The sequence below is a fragment of the Pleurodeles waltl genome, chromosome 11 (assembly GCF_031143425.1).
Source record: "Pleurodeles waltl isolate 20211129_DDA chromosome 11, aPleWal1.hap1.20221129, whole genome shotgun sequence".
Classification (NCBI taxonomy): Eukaryota; Metazoa; Chordata; class Amphibia; order Caudata; family Salamandridae; genus Pleurodeles; species Pleurodeles waltl.
In genome coordinates, this window is record NC_090450.1 from 975,443,953 (window position 1) to 975,471,771 (window position 27,819).

Genomic DNA, 27,819 nt, shown 5'->3' on the forward strand with positions numbered 1-27,819 from the left:
ATGAAAGGACAGAGAGAGACCCATCTCTAACATGCTAGTTTGTTCTTACATGATATCTGTAAAGAGGTATTCTGCTGTGCTCGGCTTAGCTGTCAGTGTTGAGTGCTGTCTGCCATGCATTGTTAGCATTGATTCAGGGTGGACACTGACAGTACTTTCCACTGTAGAGGATCTGATTTGCCCTACCTCTGCCTAGAGTAGGTTTGTCTACCACCACAATGTCCATTTTGCTTCCCAGTGCCGATCTGGACTTTTACCGGATCACCAAGAGCTGCTTAAATGACTGATTACGTCCGCCACCCTCTGCTTTCCTGGGGTTTCCTCTCATTTCTGGGTTGTGCTAGTTACCTCCTCTTGTGTATTTATCTAATTGTTGTTTTTCGCAGCCCTCTGCCCTTGACCATTGTTATCCTTGTGCTAAGGAGCCTGCTCGCTACTCCCTGCAGTGCTGATGTGGTAATGATGCTGTGTGGTGGGAGGTGGGATGAAGGGGTAGGAGGGGTAGGAAGAAGTATTCAGAAAACCAGATTTTGTCAGGATTGTAGATTGTAGTGCTTCGCAGACAGTGTGCTGCTGTCCCTGGACACCTAGGTTACAGCCAGCTGATGGCATGCAAACACAAGACTCCCTGGACCTCCTCCACAGGTTCCCTGCGAAGCTAACCACAGAGGTCGCAGACAAAGCTGCCTGGCTTTGGCTCCACTCACTACCTTGTGCCACCTGAATCTGGCTCTGTTCCCAGGGCGCCTGCCAATGTGTGGTGTGACACTTCTGGTGATGCGCCCTTTGGGTGCTCAGCGCTCTGTGTATGGTGCTATCCACCGTTTTGCCGCCACCTGGCGCTTGCAGTGCTACCTGCTGTGCATCTGGTTCAGGACAGTTAGCTAAGTTTCCCCACACTTCCGTTCCCACCAACCCCTCCAGGTGCCCTGGACATTTTGGCGATCCTGCCATCTTTTTTTCTGCCACCATGCACAGGGATACTATGGGGAAATGCCAGTGCATTGTCAGCGTCATCAAGGTTACACGCCCCATGCAGTCTTACTTCAGCGCTGTAAACATGCCCCCGAGTGAAACACATTTGAGGTAACTTATCTCCTCTTAAACCAACCCATCCATAATTTTACTTTTTAGCATACTAATGCTTTACAACCCAGAGGAATGCCATGGCATTGGTACTAACACAAAAATGGTCTCTGCTTGAAGTACTAGTGTACTTTGGTGTAAGGTTAATACAGTGATTCTGTCTTGTGCAAATCGATGTTTAACAAAAAAGCTGCTTTGGATTCTTGTGTACATCATTTGGGATCAAGCATGTCTATCTGTCGTCTTGTGCCCAAAAGCAAATAGGTTTATTGGGACAGCATCCATCTGGGTGGGTGTATCTAGGAGTTCTGATGGATACACTTATCTGTGGATTCCTCACCTAAAGAATTTTCTCACGCGCCAGCTTCGACAGACATTTTTCTTCTAGCTCTGCACGTCTATGATGACATCACAATTGCCCGACTCCACGCGACGCCGTATGACGTCATCCAGGCAGTAAGAAGCCCTCGTGGACGTGCAGATGTCAATTCCCTTTTTTCCGTGCCTTCGAGTAACATTTTTTCTTCGAGGCGAACAGGGAGCTACAGTTGCACTTCGGTGTTAATATGTCTCAGCCGAGAAATCTGGCTTTAAACCTTGTAACCAGTGTGGGGGTCGGATGTCGGTCACGGACCCCCATGAAAATTTTCATGGTGCCTTAGTTCCGACCATGAGGTCGAGTCCTGCGGATCGTGTCAACGCATGAATCCTAAGGCACTTATGGAGCGAGAGGCGAAGTTATTTCTGGCCCGTTCCAAGAAAAGGAAGGAAAGGCGTCCTCGCAGAGAGTCTTCTTCGAAGACTGATCGACGTCACGAGGACTCTCTGCGTCGTCAGGTTAGCCCGACCGTTACACTTCCGCCTCCGACGACTCCGACTTTTCTCCTTTGTCGGTGTTTTGAAGTCGCGCCTCTTCAGGAGCCGGCGGCTTCTCCGGGGCAGGAAATGCCTGGTCGATCATCGGCCTCTACTCCGGCGCCGGTTCCACAGACTTATCCGGCTTTCCCGGCGCTGGGTACGGATCCCGCTGCATTTTTAAATGCAATGTTCAATATCTTTTCCACCATGGCGCCTGGTGGAGGGCATGCGGGTCCGTCAGGCCCTTTGGCCTTTAACTAGGGTGCTCCGGCTCCTTACAAGCAGACACCCTTTATGCCCTTTCTTCCTTCTGGAGCCCCTTTGGCGCCGATGCCCTTGGCGTCGCCCAGAAAACCGGTGACGCAGACGACGTCTGCTCTCCCTGCGCCTGTGGATTCACCACGGATCCAGTCTACAGTGAAGTTGCCTGTGGCGCCGGAGGGTCCGGCGTCGGATGGATCCTAGGAGCGTGTCGGCCGACGCCTTATCAACGCCTGGACTCGAATCCAGACTTTGATCCAGGAGTTTAGCTTCACGGCTCCTGGAGGAAGAGGAAGACAGCAGACAACATTTGGAGGAAGGTGAGATCATAGAGCCTTCAGGAGATCTTCAAGGCTTGGACACAGCAAGTGGCATTGACACTTCCCATGAATGGGATTTGGCTTCCCTAGGGGAGTATACAGAGGAAGCTGCATCATTTCACGCGGTAGTAAGGAAGGCTGCAGACTTTTTGGACCTTCCTCTTCCTGCTGCAGAGGTGAAAACAAACCTTCTGACTGAAGTGCTGCATTCGGCGTCAGAGGTGGCGGAGCCTTTCTTGCCCTTCAATGAGGCTCTTTTGGACCCCATTAAAGATATCTGGAAGAAGCCAGTGACTTCAGCAGCTGTCAACAGGGCGGTAGCGTGACGCTATCGTGCAGCTCCTGGTGATCCGGACTTTCTCTCCAAACATCCAACTCCGGAGAGTTTGGTTGTTCAGGCAACGTGCTCTTCCTGGTCAGCTCCTGTTTCGTTCCCCAGGACACCTGCGGACAGGGAGTCTAAGAAAATGGACCAGGCAGCAAAAAAGGCCTTTTCTTCGTGCAGCATGGTCTTGAAGTCGACCAATGCGACTTCAGGCAGCCACTTCCTCTGCCTTAAGATCTTTTAGAAAATGTAGAGGTTTTGGTTGTGGCACCTCCTTTCGTGGCAGGCTCCAAGCGGCGCAGCAATCTTCAGGAACCCTACCTTACAGATCCTTCAGAGGCAGGGGTAGAATACGAACTAGAGGGGCCACCTAGCAGCACTCTGCCTCTTCCTCTTCCTCAGGAGGGGTGCAGCAGGGAAAGCAGCCTTAGTCCGCCACCACTCCCTGCTCACGTGTCTCCAGTAGGGGGGAGACTTGCTCGATTTCTTCCCATGTGGGAGTTTATACCATCAGACTCCTGGGTCATCGACATCGTGAAGAGGGGTATGTTCTTCCCTTTCGGGAATTCCCTCCTCCCTTCCCTCAACGTCACTCCTTCTGTTCGGACGACCATCTTCTGTTATTGCAGCAGGAGGTGATTTCCCTTTTGTCAAAAGGCGCAGTGGAGTTGGTTCCAGAGCGGGAGAGGGGTCAGGGCTGCTATTCAAGGTACTTCCTGATCCCCAAAAAGGATGGTCGGTTGAGGCCAATCCTGGACCTGAGGAATTTGAATTGGTTCCTCAAGTAGGAAAAGTTCAAGATGCTGACCCTGACACAGGTTCTTTTGGCGTTGAACGAAGGAGATTGGATGGTGTCTGTCAATTTGCAGGATGCATACTTCCATATTCCGATCCTCAAATCGCACAGGAAGTATCTCCGGTTTGTGGTGGGGTCGCATCATTATCAGTTTGCGGTTCTCCTGTTTGGTCTTACTTCAGCACCTCGAGTCTTCACAAAGGTGATGGCGGTGGATGCAGCAGAGCTCAGAAGAAGGGGGATGCGGTATTTCCCTATCTGGACGATTGGTTGATCAAAGCCAAGTCTCGGGAGCTCGTGCGGCGTCACCTGCAGTCGACAACTCAGTTGTTGTTCGACCTGGATTTTTCAGTCAGTGTGCCCAAATCTCACCTGGAGCCCTCTCAACGCCTCCTGTTTATAGGGGCAGTGCTGGACACAACATTGAATCGGGCCTTTCCTCCGCCCCAGCGGTTTCAGGACATTCAGGCGTTGATTCCAATGTTTCGAAATGGAGCGGTAGTTCCATTCCTCAAGGTCCTTTGTCTGCTCAGTCTGTTTGCTTCTTGCATACTGCTGGTCACTCATGCACGCTGGCACATGAGGGCTTTTCAGTGGTGCGTCCGCCGCAGGCAGTGGTTTTAACACAAGGGGGATCTTGAGGATTCGATCATGGATCTCCAGTGACACTGCAGTGGATCTTCAATTGTGGGCTGCGGCCGGCAACCTGTCGCAAGGAAGGCCGTTTTCCCTGCCTCCGCCAGTGGCCACAGTTGTGACGGATGCTTCCACTCTAGGGTGGGGAGCTCATCTGGGGGACCTGGAGATCAAAGGTCTTCGGTCTCCAGTGGAACAGAGGTTTCACATCAATCTGTTGAAATTGGGGGCAGTACGTCTGGCTCTCAAGGCCTTCCTCCCTTCCCTTCGCGGTCGGTCGGTTCAGGTCCTGACAGACAACACTACCGCGATGTGGTATATAAACAAGCAGGGAGGAGTGGGGTCGTATCTTCTCTGCAGAGAAGCTCTTCGACTCTGGTCCTCGCTTCAGGACCACGAGATTTGAATGGTAGCAAATCATTTGGCCGGGGTTCTGAATGTACATGCGGATGTTCTCAGTCGGCGCATCTCGATCGACCACGAGTGGCGTCTTCATTCGGATCTGGTGGTTTACATCTTCCAGTTGTGGGGGTGTCCGCAGATAGATCTGTTTGCTACTCAGGAGAACGCACACTGCCCGTTGTTTTGCAGCCTCCAGTAGCTGGTGCAAGGAGCTTTGGGGGGATGTGTTTCAGATGTCCTGGAAGGGTCAGTTGCTTTACACGTTTCCTCCCATACCCCTGATTCCTCGAGTTCTGAGGAAGATCCGCCAGCACCGGGCCCAGGTCACCTTGATAGCCCCGGATTGGCCGAGAAGGGTGTGGTATTCGGACATTCACCAACTATCTCTGTGCCCTCCGCTCCGTCTCCCTTACAGGGTAGACCTCCTCTCACACCCCCACCTCCAGAGTCTGCACCTTCATGCCTGGAGATTGAACAGGGCAATCTGAGTGCCTTTTCTCTCCCACCGGAAGTGGTGGATGTTATTTTATCAGCCAGGCGACACTCCACCAAATCGATCTATGCAAGCAGGTGGGCCAGATTTGTAGGTTGGTGTGGAGAGAACCAAATGAATCCCTTAAAGGCTCACTTGTCATATTATTATTTGCTCTTGCCTTGGCACAGAATTGTTGTGCAGTTGCCACAGTTAAGGGCTATTTATCAGCGCTGTCGGCTTTTCTGTGCCTCCCAGACCAACCCTCCTTGTTTAAATCACCACTTGTTTTGAGATTCATTAAGGGTCTCACTAATAGGTTTCCGCCCACACCGTTTGTTATACCACAGTGGGATCTTAATTTAGTATTGACATTTCTGATGGGATCGCCATTTGAGCCGATGAACTCTTGTTTTTTGCGTTTGCTGGTCTTAAAGACTGTATTTTTAGTAGCCATAACATCGGCCAGAAGAGTGAGTGAGCTTCAGGCTCTTAGTGTAGAGTCTCCATACCTTTCCTTCTTTAGTGATAAAGTGGTGTTAAGGACCAATGCGGCTTTCCTCCCGAAGGTTGTTACACCCTTTCCCTTGGGGCAGTCTATTACTCTCTCTTCCTTTTACCCTCCGCCTCATCATCCAAGGAGGAAGAGAGAGGCTCCACCAATTGGGTCCACGAAGAGCATTGAGCTTCTTTGTCGACAGGACGAGGGAGTTCAGGCAAGCCGATCAGCTCTTCGTTGGATACCTGGGGAAGAGGAGCGGTAGAGCAGTCCAGGTGGATCATTCTCTGTATCAAACGTTGTTATTCCTTAGCAAAGAAAGAACCACCTGTGGGGCTTCAAGCTCATTCAACCAGAGCTAAGGCTGCTTCATCGGCCTTGGTTGACATCTGCAAGGCGGCAACTTGGGCATCCCTCCATACTTTTGTCAAACATTATTGTTTGGACTCTGAGGTCGGAAGGATGGCCATTTTGCCCGCTCAGTGCTGCAGGATTTCTTGGTTTGGTACTACCTCCGGAGGCACCCACCTCCGGAGGTAGTGCTGCTTTGGGACTCTATTCTTTAGGTGAGGAATCCACCGTAGGTGTATTCATCAGAAGAATAAGTTACTTACCTTTGGTAATGCCTTTTCTGGCGGATACATTAACTACCTGTGGATTCCTCACGGTCCCACCCGCCTTCCCATTGCCTGGCTGGTCTTACAACGAAATCCGTGGGTGAGCACCGTTTTCTTGTATATTTGCATATAATTAGATCATGTATATAATGATGGCATGTATATATGTTTGTTATTCTCTAGCGAAGAAAGAACCTCCTGTGAGGCTTCGAGCTCATTCCACCAGAACTAAGGCTGCTTCATCGGCCTTGGCTAGGGGTGTTCCTGTGGTTGACATCTGCAAGGCGGCAACTTGGGCATCCCTCCATACTTTTGCCAAACATTATTGTTTGGACTCTGAGGTCAGGAGGGATGGCCATTTTGCACGCTCAGTGATGCAGGATTTCTTGGTTTGACCATTCAGGCACCCACCTCCGGAGGTAATACTGCTTTGGGACTCTATTCTTTAGGTGAGGAATCCACAGGTAGGTATATGCATCAGAAGAAAAAGTTACTTACCTTCGGAAATGCCTTTTTTGGTGGATACATTCACTACCTGTGGATTCCTCACGGTCCCACCCGCCTCCCAGTTGCCTGGCTGGTCTTACCATGAAATCCGTGGGTGAGCACCGTTTTCTTGTATATTTGTATATAATTAGGTCATGTGTATAATGATGGCATGTATATTTCAAGGAAACTTGGATGAAGTTGACTATGTATGTTTCCATATGAAGGTGCTGTTGCCGTTAGTTTCTTTTTATTTTTATTGTAATAAATGTTGCGGTTTCACTTTACTTGATGCAAATATATTCTCTTCAAGGTCAATGTTCACCTGTTCGCCTCAAAGGCACGTACAAAATGGTGATAACTGATGTCTGCACGTCGCCGAGGGTTTCTTATTGCTTGGATGACGTCATATGGCGTCACGTGGAGTCGGGCAATTGTGACGTCATTGTTGACGTGCAGAGGTAGAAGAAAAATTTCCGTTGAAGCTGGTGCGTGGGGAAAATTCTTTAGGTGAGGAATCCACAGGTAGTGAATGTATCCACCAGAAAAGGCGTTACCGAAGGAAGTCACTTATTCTTTAGAATCTCTTCTAAGTGTGTTATGTGTGTGGTCAAAACAAAGGTTATGGTAGGTCATAAGACAGTGCAGTTGCAGACTTTTACGAGTGGGATGATGTGGTGATCCGTGGTGTCAAAGTTCTGAATAGTTTAGGTGAGCCTTCCAAGTGGTTTTGAGCAGTGGAAGGTAGCTCATAGGTTCCCAGGTAGTGAGCGTCAGTGGTAGGATCCTGCTTGCGACATAAACTGTAGCACTGAACTTTCACAGGAAAAATAGTCCTTTCAAACATACATTATTGTACAGGTATAATGCATTAATGAATGTAAAATTGGAAATCATACACACAAGCAAAAGAGAAAATGTACCCTAAATTTGAGTTAAAGCACTGAGCCAAAGGTTTTTTTTGTTTGTTTTTTTGCTGACCTTATCTGAGGGCCAAAAAATATAGATGCACAACTACTACTTGTGGCATCTTTGTTATTGATGAGGGCCCCTTTGGTCCCAAAGAAGGAAAATCCTGATACCTTATGAAACCCTAATGAATTTCCTCTGGCCTTGTTAACATTATTATTGCCCTTAGTCTGCTTAAAACTGGGGAAAGGAATCTATCAATTTCATTAGCTGACCTAGGCTATAGTGATGGGTATACCTTTGCAGGTACTCCTACACTTTCCATCACCTATACCTATCTCAGTCTGGAAAGACCCTTGCCATGGCTTCCAAGAGAAAGGTGAGCCTCTCGGGTCAGCCTTTGCTTTATAGGCAAGGGACTCCAAACTTTGAAGCAGTTTCTTCTTTCGGAGAATTACTTAAATGACTGACCGGTCAGGAAGTGGTAGACTAAATGGTGATCGTAGTTTTATTGTAGGTAGGCCAACTATCTGAGCCACTTCCTAGGGCTTTAGCAGGTTGGCTAGAGTTTGGGGATGAGGGAACGTGGGACAGCTGATCTGCTGAAGTCCCTTGTCTGTTTTAATTCCTAAAGACCTTCTTGAAAACAAATCTACATTTGGCACCAAATGGAAAGTGAAGAATTAGTCCTAGCTAACAGCAAATTGAGACATTGATGTGATTATAACTTACTGGAGATTAAATAAATCAAGCCCTAACCACCACATCCAGGTGAAGGAAGTTATGTGGCGAGTCAAGTAATTACAGAATTAAAGCCCATATTTGGCTGGCTGGGCATCAGGCCACCCAAACCTTCAAGGAACAAATCCAGGATAAGGGTCTGATGAATTCTGACCTACTTGGTTGCTTACAGACTATGTTGGGAAAAACATTTACTATTGTAAAGTCCTGCTGATTAGGCACAAGCCACGAAATGTATCTGATTTATGTATTTTTTTGTACCAATAAACATGTACTCTTATAGTGATGCATATTGGTAGACAAGCTTTCAATGCAAAACTCTGTACCTGTGACTATAATAGCAAGTTACTTACATTCAGAGATTTATAGACAATTTGTTCCATACACGACCTGCAATTTGGAAGACTACATTAGAAAACACTGACAAGGATGATTGCAAACCAAGTCTCAAGTATGCACCAGTACAATAGTACTTTTTTAATCTAGCTCTTTATTGGCATTTATATAACCCATAAAGTTATGTGGTGAGTCAAGTAATTACAGAATTAAAGCCAATATTTGGCTGGCTGGGCATCAGGCCACCCAAACCCTCACCTTGGCATCACAATTTACATGCTCATAAACAATCATCTACATTGGAGAGACAACCACATAATACATTCCTTCACTCTCCCACCGCAGTAGCATATGTCTACCCTGACTCTGCTTGAATTGATGTGTCCTTGTGTGTCCCACCCATCCATACTTAAGGCAGGTGAAGGTATGCCCAGGGAGGCGAGATGAGATGAGCTCAAAATGTACTATTATTGCCTGTTAGCATGCAGCGTTTAGGGCAGTCTCTATGGCCCACACCCATTTTCGCAGTAAGCCATGGTGCCATCCGGAAGGGAGGGGGTTTCCAGAGGCAACACTTGTACAGTATCAGTGCTAGGTCGGTCATGCAAAATTCGAACTTGTTTTTAGTCCTAGACATCCACTCGAGAAGGTAGGCAACTGGATGAGGAAATCACTCTCTGCCCACCAGATACGATATGTGTGTCATTACATCTTCCAGGCTCAGACTGTACCCGTGCAGTTCCATACCATGTTGTAGAAACTAACTGCCTGTGATCCGCTATAGGCCAGCCTGGCAACATTTGTTCTATGCAGCTTAGGGACAGCTATGTTCGTAATTGGTATGCAAGAAGTTGTATTGCAGTAACTTAAATCTGGAGTTGCAGGAAACTTGCTTGACTCATCTCGTTGCAGCGATCCACTGACTATTTGTTCTATCCATATGGAGACGCTGCGGCCATTTAGCCCTAACATCTCTCACCCTCGCCAGTTACTCCTGCAGGGATCCTTTATGCCCACATTCCTGCAACAGTCGGTATTGTTATACAGGCTTACTCGGTGGCTCTGCTTGATCCCATGTTGGGGTGATCATAGGTCAGTGCTCTGTATACTATGAATTGCTCTGGTCTAAGCTCAGCATTTTCAAGCAGTTACTCAGATGTGCTCAGCTTTCCCTTTTCGTAAATGCCTGCCATGCGGGTAACGCTAGTGTTCGTCCAAGGGCAGATATTGGATGTCATAATGAGCTCTTAAGTCCCAGTGCAGACCATAGTGGTAGTGACGCCGCATGTGGACGTTGGGCGCTTTTTGTCCGCAGGGATCAATCACAGTAGATTCTGGGCAAACCTTCCCCTGGGGTCGGGGGTGTTTGTAACAAAACATTAGAAGAATTGATGTATTGATCAAATCTTTATTCACAGATAGGAACTGCTCAAAAGCCACCTCGTTCCAACGCACCACCATAGCGTACTGCTCTCCCAACCTTCTAAAGCAGCCTTTGGAGCATTCCAGCTCACAGGGCGGAGTGGGAAAAAGGGTAGCCGGGGAGGAATATACCACCTGATAAGTCCTAATATACAGTGGCTAATAAGACAATAAAATGTCAAATAACGGTAATACAGAGAGAGTTCTCATGTGTTGTGAGAACATCAATTAGCATTGACATAATTCTAACAGATTGCAACGGGGGGCATTTGCAATAAGCCGTTCAGCAATGTTGGCGTGCACTAAGGCATGCATGTGCAAGCATTTCAATCTGTGGGCTTCCCGGGGCCTGTAACAACTTCATGGGTCTCTGTAGTTGTGCGACTGTGCAGTACCATTCATATATAGGGGCCCCCAGTCCACTGCACTTGCAGCCTGGATAGTGCCACTCACTTCATCAAATCAGTACAGACAAAAGCATATTCAATTCCGAATGTGAGTGCGGCACCAAAACCGGCAGAGCTGAGAGCAGACTAAGCAAGCGTGGGAGGATATCCATTTTGAGGATGGCAATCCTGCCCGCCACCACCAGAAATGTAGAGCTCATCGATGTTTCAGCACCCTTCCCAAACTTTTTTGCAGCAAGTCCCCATTATAGTGATAGATGTGCAGGTATTTAAAAGTGTCAGCTACCTGTTGGAGTCTGCCGTGGGTGTGGAAGCTCTCTCCCACCCCCTCCCCTTTGCCAAGCACTTGCTCAGAGGAAATAGATACGATTTTGCCCAATTTACTACCAGCCCAGAATAGTCCTTGAAGCTGTCCCAAATCATCATGAGATTGGGGAGGGACATCCTGGCGTTGCACAAATACACCAGCAGTTAGTCTACATATAATGAGAATACATTCCGCTGTGGGGGATACCCCATATTTGTGCCCGCTGATGTATCCAACATCGCAAAGGTTCAGTTGCCAAGGTGGAAACAAGGGGAGATGTAGGGTATCCGTGCCCCATGCCGCCTGCAATTTTGAATTCCTCTGAGCTTATCTGCTCAATGCGCCCCCTGATCAATGGTTTTGTATGCTGCAGCTTGATCCCACCTCCCCGTTAGAACACTTGCCTTGGTTGCTGATTAAACGTATGGCTAACCTAGCGTGTCAAATGCTTTTTTCGATGTCTAATGACAACACTTTCATTCAGAAAGATGTTGCACGTGGTGGTGGTGGGGGGGGGGGGGGGGCAGAGAGTGGGGGGGGGTGGCTCCCAACTGGCCCCCTCTAAACGATTGAATATTTAACATATAATTCAACCAACGTGTCCTTGTGGGTACAACAAGATTGAGTGGGTTTGCTTAACAGGTTCCAAAACAGTGTACCAGGCCCGTTAACAACATACAGTGTGCCATCTCCTACCAGTTTCTAGTTGCACGTGTTAGTGTCACAACATGAGCTAACCTACAAGCAGTGATATGTTCTGGGTGAAGCTCAATTTCATATATTTCTATTATGTCATCTGCTGACCTTGGAGTCTGGTCCAGTCCGAGGGGGCTATTTAAGTTTGGCATGTCAAGGTCTGCAACAGAGCTTCCCGAACCCTGTCACTGGACGTCGATGACCTGATGGGGCTAGAGGCCTGTCGCAAAACATCAGACACCACTTGTGTAGAGGTGCTCTCCAGCTCCTCAGAGCAACGCTGCTGCAATCTAGAACAGTGCCTTGGTCCAGTATCATGGTCTTGTACCGGTTGTGTTCTAATGCCCCAGTTACAAAGGGTATCACTGGAAATCGTAAAGTCCAGTGCTCCCCCCCCCCCCCCCCCCCCCCCCACCCCTGTTGCTGGTACACAAGTGGAACATCGCTGCAGGCCCCAGGGGTGGCGTATAAGTTACTGACATACAAGGGTTGCTGTCTGCCCTTTATGGTGCAATGTACCCACTCTCATGACTGTTTCATGTTGATACCACCAGAAATCTCTGCTTTTCATTCTCCCTGATTGCTGCACTCCACAGGGCCAAATAGTCCAGTCTAACTAATCAGGGCATCACCTCCTGGTCTCACCACAACTGCTTCTGCTGGGCACTACAGTGATTCTGAGACTTTGGGCCTGTTGCCTCACTCCGGGCCACTGGGGTGGAAGGTGGCAGAAGCTGTACTCTGTCTCTCCTGGCAGTAGCGCCAAACCCTGTATACAAGTGGGAGCTGCTCTTCATTCACAGCTTCGCTCCACGTTCCCGGGCGTTGGAACTCCACACATGGGCATGACTTGACAATGTTGTACCTGGCAGATGGGGGTGCTGCCACAAATTCCTGGTGCACCCGCTATAGTCAGGGTCATTTCCTAGAGGATAGATGGCTAGAATTAATCTGAATACATGCACGGGGCCTGGTAGGCCACACAGGAACGCATTGTGGCACAGCTGCTCAAGTTGCCATCTTGACCATGCCCGCCCCCATTGCACCAATAGTAGTTGACACAAACAACAAATTCAAAATGCAGATTATGAAACATAATAAAGTGATCATTGTTACAATCACTGTGAAACAGAGAAACAACCCTGCCATCTTTGTATGGTCCTAAAAGCTTAGAAGATCCCTTATGTCTAAAATCTGAGAGCATAGTGGTGGTAACCCTCTACCTGTCCTGGTCTAAGATGAGGACTCCAACCCCATACCTGAAAAGGCTGGAAAGGATATTGCCTATTGTCTGGGTTACAGTCCTCTTGATTGGCTGAAGAGTCGGCGCCAAGCTAAGTGAAGCTGTCAATGGAATGGTGTATGTTGCAGGACGGTAAGGACTGGAATGCCCATTGCCCCGTCAGGCCTGTGTGTTTCTATAATCTTGCAATGTTCTAAGAACACAGGCCTTAGTGCAAATATGTCTAGTAATTGGGGACTGGCTCCTGGAGCGACAACACGAGTTGGAGTATCATGTACTAAACATGACAGCCTTGAACAGGGCAAAAAGTGAAATCCGTGCAAATGGCTAATAAAAATGTGCAGCGCGAACAGCTGTGTCTTCTCCGAATGAAGTATGAAAACAACCTAAAAGCTGGCTGTGCTAAAGCAAAATATGAAATGAATAAAAATTTGTCTAAGTGTAAAAGGCACAGGCTACGGGCCTAATGCTAAAATAAGGGTGTCTGACCCAGGCACTAAGGAGAACCTACAACATTAGATGTCTGGAGACGAAACCGTCTTGTGCACCATATCAACAATTTGCAGTGGTCTTAGTTCCAACCGTTTGCTTACCATTGGTTGGCATTGTTACTCACATTTGCTTGCTTCTTATTCAGTAGCTTGCCTTCCTCTTCTTGTGTTTGGCCTGCCCTCGGATGCACATCTTCTTGATTGGATGTCATGTATTCCTCCACTGCTCACATTCCGGGAACTACTTTTTTCCCCCTTGCTTTCACTGTTCCATGTGAGTGTATGTTTCTAGTTCTCTGCCTTTGTGTGCTGCTTTTTCCCCACCAAAAAACCCACACTTCATGTAGGGCCCTCATTTGCTCATTGATTTCCCAACCCTCCCACTCTGGCTTTTTTTTTTTGGGCAATACACTTAGTTTGCTCCTTATCCCCATGGCCAACTTCGGGAACCACTCCTTACTCCATTTTTGGAACTTTCATAGATTAGCATGCTTGAATCATTCCCAGTCGTAGAGATGGGAGTCCCTGCACCTTTTATAAAGTAGTATTGAGATAGTCCATTCTACAAAGGATTGTAAGGTATGTCGTACCTTTTCCTCCAAAACCTTACAGGACAGGGAAGGCAGGTTATTGATATGGCTGCAAAAACTTATTTCAAGAGATCTGGTTTCTGACTGACAGTGAGGACTCTTCTACCTCTTCTAAAAGATCTCAGAAAAGAGCGAGGTCGACTCAGTCAAGGTCCTCCTCAGAGCAGCCAAGTAAGGCCTACAAAAAAACCATCTCAGGATCTTACAAAGGCCACAGCCCTTCTTCATCTCCTCATAAACTGTCTGCTAAAGAGAAGAGACATGCTAGCAGTTCAGAAAGGGCTAAAATCATCTGTTAGAGACTTCTAGCTGCAGATTCCTTACCTTAGAATTCCCTGGCGTCCGCTTTGATTGCGGAATGTTTCTGCTGAGCACTACCCTTTGCGCACCATCGGTTGGAGCCGTCTTTGGCATCACGGTCTTCTATGTAGGCACCACCCCGGCGTGCGTATGTCGGTTCTTTTCCTTCCGCATCGGTTAGGTGCAAATCCGGAAAGAACTACCCTTTTTCTTCGAAGGTCGTTGAGGTTTTTTGGCTTGATTGTTTGAACATGGCTTCTAGAAAGACTAGATTCAAACCGTGTGGTGCATGTGCTTGTACCATGTTGGTCACATATCCACACAGTGTGTGTCTCTGGTGTTTGGAGAAGGATCGCGACTCGACTTTGTGTTTTGACTGTCGGGCCATGGCTCTGAAGGCCTTGAGGGAGAGATCCCTCAAACTTCTGGTGGCCCGACAGCCGTCTTCGGTCGGCGTGACTCCGAGAAGGTCATGGTCCCGCAGTAGGAGGTGGTTGCGGCACCGCTCCCAGAGCCCCAAGTCCTCTTTCTCACATTCGAGGTCATCTGATCATTCAGGTAAGAGGCACAAGAAGAAGTTCAAACAGACTTTGACTTTGCCATGCCCGTCAGCCGACGAGGCGTCTAGGGAACATCAACGTTCAGAGCGTGAAGCCGTTGCCAGGGCTGACTCTGCGTTTTCCCCCTTTTCCAGGGACTGAAGCGAACCCGGCTCAAATAAAGGAGTTTTACCAGGCCATGCGCCTTGTTTTTGAAAAGGCAGCACCCTCTGGTGTGTCTTCCGGCCCTGCGGGGTCAGCAGGGGCCCCATCGGGGTCGACGGCTTCGGCCTCTGCACCGTTGGGGACCCCAGGATCCGATAGCGGATACGGACCGGTGCCGGTCCCACACAGTTGACCTCCTCTGGCACCGGATCTTACATCAACGCTTCCTCGTACGACGCTCACTTCGGCGCCGATTAGGCCGAGATCATTGCCTGAACTTTATTTTGAACAGCCAGGCACAGCAGAGGAATGGGAGGGGTCTAAGGACCCTTTGGAGTGTGAATTCGAGCATAAGCAAGACTGAGGATCTAGTGGAAGCCTGTGGACACGTCTCCAGATTCTGGCATGCTTTGTCCTCCTAATGTGGCTACGGAGGAGGGAGCTTCTTATGCTATGGTGGTGCGTAGGGCAGCTGAGGTCTTGTACCTAGACTTGCCCACGGTGCCAATCAGAACGAATCTCCTGACAGAGGTGCTTCAGCCGGGGGTGACTACAGCTAAGCCGATGTTGCCCTTCAATGAGGCCCTAACGGACGTCCTTCTGGGAACATGGTCCAAACCCAGCACAGGGGCTCCTGTGAATAGGACAGTAGGTCGCCGCCATAGACCTGTTCCAAATGACCCTAGTTTCCTTATCCAACATCCCACCCTGGAGAGCTTGGTGGTCCAAGCCTCCACTTCCTGTGGTGCCTTCCCTTCCGGTCACCCTGATAGGGGATCCAAGAGGCTGGATCAGCTTTGAAAGAAAATGTTTTCTTCCTCCAGCCTGGCATTATGGTTAATAAACACCTCTTGCCTATTGGCCCGTTTTTCCCATACTTTATGGGATACGGTGGCACAGGTACTGTCCCAGGTCCCGGAGGGCATACCGGACACTCTCATCCAGGCTGTCAAGGATGGGAGAGATGCAGCCAAGTTTACAATCAGGTGTGGATTGGACACGACCGACTCGCTGGGTAGACCGATTGCGTCGGCTGGCTTTTCAGGGGATGTCCAGTCAAGTTTGATGGACATCCCTTTGATGGCTCTCGCCTTTTTGGTGAGAAGGCAGACTCCACACTTGAGAGGTTCAAGGATTCTCGAGTTATGGCCAGATCCTTGAGCCTCACAGCGCCAGCTTGACTGCAGTCTGTCTTCCGTCCCTTTCGAGGCTTCGGAAGGGGTGCAGTACCACACCAGCAACAACTCCGCCACTGTCCTCAGGCTTCACACCTTCCTGGGAGAGGACGTGGTCGTGGTAACATCAGACCCATAGGGTCTGGCCAGTGGTCAGACACCACACAGCCCCCCTCCACTGCGCCCAAGCCCTCCTAGTGTGGTTCTGCAGGACCATGTTCGTCCAGTTGGAGGAAGGATTCAACTTCATCTCCCTCACTGGCATTTCATCACAGCAGACAAATGGGTCTTGCAGATCATACGGAAGGACTGTTCCCTCCCCTTAGTCTTTCCCTCCTTCTATCCCTCTGACAAAAGAACGGCTGATGGAGGACCATTTGGTTTTGCTCCGCGAAGAAGTTACGCTCTCTTGGCCAAGGGAGCTATAGAAAGGGTCCCGATGTCAGAAGTAGGCAGTGGTTGATATTCCCACTACCTTCTGATTCCCAAAAAGAACAAGGGCCTTCACCCTATCCTGGATTTAAGGGACGTCAATCTCTTCCTCAAGAGGGAGAAATTCAAGATAGTCACTCTTGCTCAGGTCTTGTCTGCACTAGACCAAGGAGACTGGATGGTAGCGTTGGACTTGCAGGATGTGTATTTTCACATCCCCATCCTGCCTACCCACAGGTGTTACTTGTGGGTCACGAGCACTTTCAGTTTACCGTGCTCCCCTTTGGTCTCACCAGTGCCCCTCGGGTGTTCACCAAAGTGATGGCGGTGGTGGCAGCTCATCTTCACAGGTTAGGGGTTTCAGTTTTTCCCTACCTAGATGATTGGCTGTTGAAGGCCCCAGGCTCTCGTCACCCATCTCCAGACGACAGTGAACCTCCTCCATTCGTTGAGGCTCACTATAAATGTGCTGAAGTCACACCTGACTCCCTCTCAGAAGCTCTTTAATCTGAGCTGTTCTGGATACAGTGCAGTATCAGGCCTATCCTCCCGAGCAGCGAGTCCAGGATATTCGGGTTATTATTCAGATGTTTCAGCCTCTATCCTGGATTTCGGTGAGACAGACTGAGGCTGTTGCGACTCATGGCTTCCTGCATCCTGTTGGTCAAGCATGCCAGATGGCACATATGAGGGCTCTGCAGTGGGACCTGAAGTTACAATGGACAAAGCATCAGGGAAATCTTACCGACGTGTTTCAGATCTCAGAGGGAACTCCAAAGGATCTGCAGTGGTGGTTAGTGACCTGCGATTGGGTCAAAGGCAGACTCCTCTCCCTTACCCAACCAAATCTCACAGTAGAGACAGATGCACCACTTCTGGGATGGGGTGGCCATCTGGGAGAGGTGGAAATCAGGGGTCCCTGGTCTCTGGCGGAATCCGGGCTTCATATCAACTTGTTGGACCTTCGGGTGATCCGGCTAGAAATAAAAGCATTTCTTCCTGTTGTGAATGGGAAGGTAGTGCAGGTGTTCACGGACAACACTACTGCAACAAGCAGGGTGGTGTGGGGTCGTGCACCCTTTGTCAAGAGGCTCTGCGTCTCTGGACATGGCTGGAACAGCAGGGCATAACCCTGATGGTTCAACACCTGGCAGGTTCTCTGAACGCCAGGGCGGAGAACTCAGCTGGCGATGCTTAGCGGATCACGAGTGGTATCTCCATCCGGAGCTGGCTGAGGGACTCTATCAGCAGTGGGGAGAGCTTTGGTTAGATCTGTTCTCCCCAGAGAACGCGCAATGTCAGCAGTATTGCGCACTGGGGCTTCCAAGGGGGCTATTGCTAGGAGACTCTTTTTGTCGCAAGTGGAGTTCAGGCCTCCCGTACGCCTTTCCGCCTATACCACTTCTGCCCAGAGTTCTCAAGAAAATCAAGAACGACCGGGCCCAAGTAAACCTAGTGGCTCTGGATTGGGCACAGAGATTATGGTATCCAGAGCTTCTCAAAATGAGCATCAGTCCTCCAATCAGGCTGCCTCTTCAGGAGGATCTTCTGTTGCAGCAGCAGGGAAGGTTCTCCATCTGAACCTGTCAACTTTACGGTTTCATGCGTGGAGGTTGAGTGCCGACAGTTGATAGTTTATGATTTCCCATCTGAAGTCTGTGATGTCATTCTGGCAGCCAGGCGTCCCTCTACTAAGTCTATTTACGCCTGCCAGTGGAAACTTTTTGTTCCATATTGTACAGAGAGGTCTATTGATCCTCTTTCTTCTTCTATATCTAATGTCCTTTTGTTTATTCTATCTCTCGCCCAATAGGGTTCCTCCTTAGGGACTCAAGGGCTATTTTGCTGCCTTATCGGCTTTTTGACCAACCACCTTTGTTCAAGTCTCCCATCGTACAGAGATTTTTAAAAGGGCTTGTGCATAATTTTCCACCTGTGCCTTTTGTTATGCCCCAGTGGGATCTTAATCTTGTACTTACTTTTCTAATGTGTGCTCCTTTTGAGCCTTTACATAACTGTCCTCTCCGGCTGCTCACTATCAAAACAGCCTTTTTGGTGGCAATTACATCTGCCAGGAGAGTGAGTGAGCTGCAGGCTTTATCATCAAAACTGCCGTATCTCACGCTATATCCTGATAAAGTAGTCCTCAGAACTTGTGCCCGTTTCCTCCGCAAGGTGGTGACCCGTTTCCATCTGGGTCAAAATATCACCCTGCCCACCTTCTTTGTGCCACTGCATCCCTCTAAGGACGAGGAGCATCTCCATCGGATGGACCCAAAAAGAGCGTTATCGTTCTACCTTGACCGCACAAAAGAGTTCTGGGTGGACGGCCAACTCTTTGTTGGATACGTTGGCTCAAAGAAGGGTCGGGTAGTACAGAAACGATCCATTTCGCGCTGGGTCGTTCTCTGTATAAAGATTTGCTACGCTTTGGCCAAGAAGCAACCTGCAGAGGGCTTGAGGGCTTACTCTAACAGAGGGAAAGCTGCTACCACTGCATTAGCTCGTGGCGTGCCGGTACTTGACATCTGTCAAGCTGCAACATGGGCTTCCTTGCGCACGTTTGCAAGACACTACTGTCTGGATAGCCAGGTAAGGAGAGAGGGGCAGTTTGCCTGCTCGGTCCTCCAGGACTTCTGGTGTGAAATATATCCTTGCGACCCACCACCGGGAGTTATAGCTTGGGTATCTATTCTAAGGTAAGGAATCTGCAGCTAGAAGTTGCTATCAGATGAACAAGTTACTTACCTTCAGTAACAAATTATCTGGTTGAGACACTATCTAGCTGCAGATTCTTTACACCCACCCAGGCCTCCCCGCTCTGCGGATATGCATGCATCATGTTTTGGTATTTTTGCCTCTCTTAAGGGCATGTCTTTTTCTTCAAACTATCAAGCGTAAAACTAAAATGTTTGTTGATTCTTCCATGACTCTGCGCTTCTGGCGTGGGAAGTTGTGGAAAAGAACTGACTTGCGCTCACCGGGGTGGTGCTTATATAGAAGACCGTGACATCACAGACGGCTCCAGTGACGCCACGTGGAGCCGGACGACGCACCCCATTCCTAACAATGTCACCAGATGGCGCGTGCAGGGTACAGCTCAGCAGAAAAATTCCAATTTGAAGCTGACACCAGGAAATGCCAAGGTAAGGAATCTGCAGCTAGATAGTCTCTACCAGATAATTTGTTACCGAAGTTAAGTAACTTGTTCATCTGAGCCTCCTACACCTCCTATTAAGGTGTCTCATACTTTTAAGAAGCTTTCCTCTGCTCCACCAGTTGACAGACTATCTATTAGATCCCCCCCGTTGAAGACAACCTTGTCAACGATGGTAACATTGAGATCGTTTCCACCATCGACGACGACTTCGTCAATTCCAGCGATTACCCTACTGCCGTCGACAAGTTATCCACTGTCGACAAGGACATCGTCGATGAAGACTTATACTACGACATCATCCACGAAGGTAACCATGGCTGCTTCTTCGTTCATCTCCAGCGCCCTCGTCAACAGTGGCCTCATCCACGAAGCTGTCAACTGTAAAAATATTGTCGACGACGAAACAACCAACGACGAGTGCACCAGTTACACCGTCGACGAAGTCATCTACAACCTCATCGATGAGGGAAAATTTTCAAAAAAGACAGGAAACTCTCCAACACCTCACACCTAATATCACCCTTTTACAGGACATGGGCATTTTTGAAGGAGAACAAGGTGAGCTCTTTGACAGCCAGTTGGAATGGGATGAATATATAATTCCAGCTCAGTCATCTCCTTCACCTTCGAAGGTAGAGTCTCCTCCAGAGGACATCCTATGGAAAGAGCTGCCAAACGATTTGCACTTCCCATGCCATCCAAGCAAATGGATTGCTTTCTCTTTGACTTCAAGGAGCCATTCCAAAAGTCAGTATGCTCCATGCCAGTGGTCAGTTACATATGGGAAGAGAGTTTAATGGCCATGCAATACCCAGTGACGGTCCCAGCAGTGCTTCCGCGTCTGTATAAAAAATATAAAGCACCTGAAGATGCCCCAGCATGCTTAAATGGTCACCCTCATCCAGACTTGGTGATAGCACAAGCAGCCCAGAGGAGGTCCAAAAATATCTCCACACCAATATCTGTGCCTCCGGATAAGGAAGGAAAACGGTTAGACAATATTGGGAAAAGATTATCTTCAATGTCAAGTCTTAACAGTAAGAGCTGCAACCCATCTAGCGAGATAGACAAGCAATTATGGGCTGATATTGCCCTGTATATCGAACCGCTGCCAGAGGATGCTAGACTAGAGGCTAAGAAAATATGACAAGAAGGGGAACGCACATCAGCAGAAATTATTAACTGTGCGATTGACATAGCCACCACTGCATTCCGTCAACTGGCAGGGGATGCAGTACTTAGGAGATACGGTTGGCTGAATGCCACGTCGTTTCGCCTGGAGGTACAAAATAAAATACTGGACCTTCTGTTTGATGGGCAAGCACTCTTTCGAAAGCATATTGATGAAGATCTTCAGCCAATAAAATCGGACACAGAGTGCTAAATCCCTAGGTACTTTACAGTTTCGGAAGTCTTTTCATGGTGCGCGAGGACATGGAATGCCTTCGTATAGGGGAGGCTATCAACAGTACAGATATCCATCGTACTCATCCACCTCTCAACAACTTCACCAACAGTATTCCCAGAGACATCCGCCACAGGCAGCCTACAATAGAGCAGCCTCTAGAAGACAACTGGCTTGTCAAACAAAAGATTAATCTTGCAGACTATGATCCATCCAGGGCTATGGCTACCCCAAAAAAGGCACCTCTCAAACAAGGGGGCAAAATCTCCTAATTTCTCCAGCAGTAGCAATCTATAACATTAGACTAGTGGGTGTTATAACTGGTGCAACTGGGACACACACTGGAGTTTGTCCAATTACCTCCACCGCACCCCCCTTGCAAGTCTAATCTCAAGTATCTACACCAACTTAAACTGGAGATCAACAAGATGCTTCTCAAGGGCGCAATAGAGAAGGTTCCACTGTCACAACGGTGGGAAGGATTTTACTCTAGATTCTTCCTCATTCGCAAGAAATTGAAAGAGTGGAGACTGATTCTCAATCTCAGAGCGTTGAAAACCTATCTGAAAAAAACAATAATTCTGCATGATAACTCTCCAGGACGTCCTCCCCCGGTTGAACCACGGAGACCATCTGTCCACCCTAGATCTGAAAGACGCATATTTCCACATCCCAATTTATCCTTCCCACAGATAGTATCGAAGATTCATGGGAGCCGGTAGCCATTACCAATTTCGAGTCCTTCTGTTTGGCCTAAAATCAGACCCCAGGATATTCACAAAGTGTCTAGCACCTATATCAGCTTTCCTGAGAAGGCAAGGGCACCAAGTATTCCCATACTTGGATGATTGGCTGATAAAAGCAAACACCTTCTCAGCAGCACGCAGGTCAACAAAAAGTGCATTGCCTTCCTCAACTGCTTAGGTCTTACCCATAAATTGTGAGAAGTCCAATCATCAACCATCACGTATGATCACTTTCTTAGGGGAAACCTGCACACCCAATTCAGCATAGTCCCACTATGGGAAGACAGCAAAGGCTAATATCTCTGGCAAAGTCAAATTCATTTTAGTACGCCTTTACAAGTCGTTTTTGGGGATGATGTCTTCATGCATCCCACTAGTACCATTTTGCAGACTGAAAATGCGCTCCCTCCAGGAACAACTCAGCCTGCTATGGATTCAAGCCACAGGAAGCTTTGACGACCGCATCAAGATCACTCCGGCAATGACAAAGCACTGATCTGGTGGTCTCAAAAGCATCATCTATCCATCTGCCTCTTTCCAGCATCTGCTATCTCCATGGGTTATCACCACAGACGCCTTATTAAACGGTTGGGAAGCGTTTTTGCAGGACTTGCGAATCATTGGCAAATGGCCACCAACCACCCCTCTGAAAACTGCACATCAATCTACTTGAACTAAAGGCAGTTCATCTAGCCTTACAGGCGTTACTTACAAGAATAGCCAATTCGGAGGTACTAATAAGAACAAACAATACCACTACAATGCATTACCTCAACAAACAAGGTGGTACAAAACCCCTTCCGCTCTCCAAAGAGGCACAGGAGAGTTGGGACTGGACCATACATCATAGAGTGCTGCTACGAGCAGAACATGTCCCAGGGAATCACAAGAAAATAGCAGACTCTATCAGCAGACTAAAATCAGTCTGCCATGAACAGGAATTGGATCAGTGCACGATCAGCCACATATTGTCCCTGTGGGGGACATCCAACCTTGACCTTTTTGCCAGCCAGTCAAACACCAAATGCCGATACTACGCAAGTTGGCATCCCCAACGGGGATCATGGGGGAATGCGTTTTCCATGCCATGGTGCGGAATCTTTGGTTATGCTTTTCCTCCCCTTCCACTGATTCTGATGGTTCTCACCAAAACGAAGAGGAAACGCTGCATGCTGATATTGATAGCTCTAGACTGGTCTCAACAGCATTGGTTCACAGAGCTTCTCCTGTTCTCAGTGAAACCTCACATCCTGCTGAAAATCTGCATCTGCTGACAATGAGCAAAGGGCAAGTCTGGCACCCGAATCCTCAATCACTGCACTTATTGGCATGGCCCCTGAGCAAAATCAGCTTGCACATCTAGACATCAGCCGGAGTGCAGGGAAATACTATCAATAGCCAGAGCAGTTAGCATTAATAAAACTTACTCATGTAAGTGGAAGAGGTTCTGTCTATGGTGCCAACAGCAACAGATACATCACGTATCGTCGTCACTGGAACAAATATTGCCTTATTTGTTGCATCTAGCACGCTCTGGCCTTGCTCACTCCTCCATTAGCGTTCACCTGGCAGCTATTTTGTCTTTTTGACGATCAAACAGTTCACCTTCTTTGTGGTCATCCAGAATAATTAAGCAATTTCTAAAGTGCCTATTCAGAGCTTTTCCGCCTTTCAGACCTCCTCCTTCCTGGAATCTCAACATTGTCCTTGCACAACTCATGAAGCAACCATTTGAGCCAATCCGTAGAGCTTCTATGAAGTTTGTTTCATAGCTCTCACGTCAGCCAGGCGAGTCAGTGAGATCCAACCACTGTCTATCAAGATCCTTTTTTCAGATTAGGCAGGATAAAGCAATCCTATGCACACACCTATGATTCATACCGGACTCTGAGAAGCTTAACAAGCTGAAAGAATGTACACAAACCAGTGCCCTCACTGCAATACTGCTTTGGACCACTTTTAAAAAGTATATTGTAACAAGGTTTGTCCTAGTCTTATGGTGTCCGTTCCCGTCCCTGCACACAAGAATGTTTATTGACCAAGTAGAAATACCTGCCTGGAGAAGGTTTCTGTTGTTGAATCTCAATAGATATCATCAGAAATTTGGAAATTTACTTTCAGTTGATTTTTTAAAAAAAGGTGTTTTTTTTATTTGTTTTTTTTATTTTTGCGATAACTGTAAATATAACCTTTTTGGACATTGTTTTTCCTGGTGAGGCTGAGCTCCAAGAATCTGGAGCAGGAATGAGCCACCAGTAAACTGAAATAACACCCAACAGTCTTGCAAAAGTGACTGCCCAAGAGTCATGATGGTAATTAATCTGCTGTGGGTATGAAGAGTGCACACAAAACTTTTGCTTCTCCCACTGGTGCATGCTCCATCCCAGTTTCTCCAACGGTGCACTCCTTATTGTTGGACTGATGCAATAAATGTACAAGCTTTTGGCAGATTGCAATGACTGTCCTGTTTTTTCTGGCTGTTGATGGGTGCATTTTGTTTTGGGCTAGGCTTGTTGTTAAGGGTGGGGGCTGACAGCTGGCAGGATTGGGATTCCAACTGTATTCCGATGCCTGTCCTAGATTAAGAGACTGCATTTGTGGTGGTTAAGAGTCCAGATTTTTCTGAGGTCTGCAGCAACCTTGATCTTTTCTTCCTGGTGCAACCTGATGTCTAGCACCATGATGCCCTAGGGCGTATAATTTGTGGTTTACAAGAATTTCATTCATTTGTTCATTGCAGTGCCTGGCAGCCTCCCGTTGTTTCATTGCCTCAGTCTTCTGCTTAAGAGTGCTGGTACCCCCTGAGGAATGATTGGTAACTACTCTTGATAAGGAGACAAACTTGCCTCGTGCTGCTACTTATCTGGGTCATGCATCAGGTGATTATTCCTCCTATTGCTGCCTCTCCCCGTTTGTCCCCTGGGCAAGCTGTGTGTCCCCCTGGTGGGCTGACTTGGACACCTCTTAATTGTTGTTGTCACAGATGGGCCCAGTTCCTGTTATATCTGGACCCATGTGGTTTCCTGCCGACCCTGCTGGCTTCTGCTTTTGGCCATTTACAGTGTTCCTCTGCTGCACAACTTTATTTTCCTTTGATCTCTTATGGAATTCCTGCATTGAACCACCTTTCCTTTTTTCCGTTATATTGTTTGATCTTTTCTGTCTCAACTTTTCCATGTTCATTTAATTGTGAGTAAAGGGAAGGAGGCCAGAAACTGGGTATTAACTAGGAAAAGTATGCATTAATTAAATCACTGCTGGGTGGCTCATATCTGAGGTTCATATTTGAGGACTTGGTCAAAAATGCATTAAAATCTAAGGGACTCAACTTAAGCAAAGGAACCAATCAATGCCCTAAGAATTCCCTCAATCGTACTGAGAAAAAAAAAAGGTTATCACTCTTTAGAAGTCTAAGATTCTTGCTCCATGCGGCTGCCCCTGTGTGTGACTGGTGAACCAACTGGCACCTATTCAGAATTTTCCACCAACCTGGAGGAGGGATACCTCACCAGTCCTGCCTAAGTGTATCCTAAGTGACTTGGACACCAACAGTCAGTGTCTCGAAACAACACCCAGTGCCTGACACAGCTCTGGGGGGGACCTGTTGGAGCTTTCAACCATGCAGGAGCTGAGAAAGTCTCTGGCCAGTGGATGACTTGTAGTTCCTATGGAAAAGCCCAATTTGGCCAAAACCGGTCTTGGGTTGCTTGTGTTCAGGTTCAGAGAGGGTCTGGCTTTGGGTGTTCAGGCTGACTTATTGAAGCAGGGCCAACACTCCTCTATTCCAATCATGGTGGGCAAAAGGAAGATGGATTGAAATGCTGCCCAAGTGATTGTCAGTGCTTAGACGTTTTGAAAGCGTTCTTCCCATCATCTTTTGTTTGTTCACAGGAGAGGAATTCCTGTAGCTTGGCGCCTAGGACATGTTGTTTGGGGTCAAGGACAGCAAGTTTTCATGTTTATCTTGGCCTTGGGACAAATATGCCCAATCCCCTACAACACAACCCCTTTGACTTCCATTTTACAGAGAAGGAAAGTGTCTGTAGTTGGGGTAATATTTGTGTCCATATGTTAATGCTGTTCGCACTTGTATTTATGGTTCATTAATCGAAAGCCTTCATTATTAACCCCTTTGCTGCCAGGCCTTTTCCCCCCCTCAGGTGCCAAGCTTTTTTTTTTTGGCTATATGGGGTTGTTCGCACTTAGGCCCTCATAACTTTTTCTCCACGTAAACTGCCCACGCCAAATTTGCATCCTTTTTATCCAACATCCTAGGGATTCTAGAGGTACCCAGACTTTGTGGGTTGCCCTGAAGGAGACCAAGAAATTAGCCTAAAATACAGCAAAAATTACGTTTTTTTCACAAAAATGGGGAAAAAGGGCTGCAGAAGGTGGCTTGTGGTTTTTTTCACTGAAAATGGCATCAACAAATGGTTTGCGGTGGTAACATCACCATCTTCCCAGCTTTCAGGAACAGGCAGAGCTGACTGAGAAAACCCAATTTTTCAACCCAATTTTGACTTTTTACTGGGACATACCCCATTTTTACTATTTTTTGTGCTTTTAGCCTCCTTCCAGTTAGTGACAGAAATGGGTGAGAAACCAATGCTGGGTCCCAGAAAGTTAAACATTTCTGAAAAGTAGACAAAATTCTGAATTCAGCAAGAGGTAATTTGTGTAGATCCTTCAAGTTTTTTTCTACAGAAAATAACAGCTGAAATAAAAGAATATTGAAATTGAGGTGAAAAAAAAAAAAAGAAATTGTTTCCACGTTCTACTCTGTAACTTTTTCCTGCGATGTCAGATTTTTAAAAGCAATATACCGTTACGTCTGCTGGACTCTTCTGGTTGCGGGGATATATAGGGCTTGTAGGTTCATCAAGAACCCTAGGTACCCAGAGCCAATAAATGAGCTGCACCTTACAATGGGTTTTCATTCTATACCAGGTATACAGCAATTAATTTGCTGAAATATAAAAAGTGAAAAATAGGTATCAAGAAAACCTTTGTATTTCCAAAATGGGCACAAGATAAGGTGTTGAGAAGAAGTGGTTATTTGCACATCTCTGAATTCAGGGGTTCCCATACTACCATGTGAATTACAGAGCATTTCTCAAATAGACCAATTTTTTATACACTGTCTTACATTTGGAAGGAAAAAATGTAGAGAAAGACAAGGGGCAATAACACTTGTTTTGCTATTCTGTGTTCCCCCAAGTCTCCTGATAAAAATGGCACCTCGCTTGCGTGGTTAGGCCTACTGCTCGCGACAGGAAACACAAAATGGACACATCACATTTTTACATTGAAATCTGACCGTTTTTTTGGAAAGTGCCGAACTGTGGATTTTGGCCTCTAGCTCAGCCGGCACTTGGCGAAACCTAGCAAACCAACACACTTTTTTAAAACTAGACACCTAGGGGACTCCAGGATGGGGTGACTTGTGGGGCTCTCGCCAGGTTCTGTTACCCAAAATCCTTTGCAAACCTCTAAATTTGGCCAAAAAAACACTTTTTCCTCTCATTTCGCTGATAGAAAGTTCTGGAATCTGAGAGGAGCCACAAATTTCCTTCCACCCAGCGTTCCCCCCCCCCCCCTCCCCCCCCAAGTCTCCCGATAAAAATGGTACCCCACTTGTATGGGTGGCCCAGGTGCCTGCAACAGAAAAATGCCAAAAACCTGTAGAGATTAAGGGGATAGCACAGCGACTTGATAAGCACATTTTTCTTTTATACATCTTTTAGGCTGACTCTGCTTTGGGGACCCACACAAGTGAGGTATCATTTTACTTGGGAGACTGAGGGGAACTCTGGGTGGTAGGAAATTAGTGCCGCAGCGGTGATCCTACAAAGAAAAGTGAGGAAAATATGTTTTTTTAAGCAAATGTTGAGGTTTGCAGAGGAGCCTGGGTAAGAAAGTGTTTGGGGATCCAAGCAAGCCACACCTCCTTGGACTCCTTGGGGTGTCTATTTTTATAATGTGTCTGGGTTTGGTAGG

At 47.6% G+C, this 27,819-nt stretch overlaps 1 protein-coding gene across 1 annotated transcript in view; it reads left to right on the plus strand.

The window, feature by feature from the left end:
- Positions 1 to 27,819, plus strand: part of MAPK1 (mitogen-activated protein kinase 1) — a 324,545-nt gene that overhangs the window by 64,473 nt on the left and 232,253 nt on the right. The gene's annotated exons all lie outside the window — the stretch shown is intronic.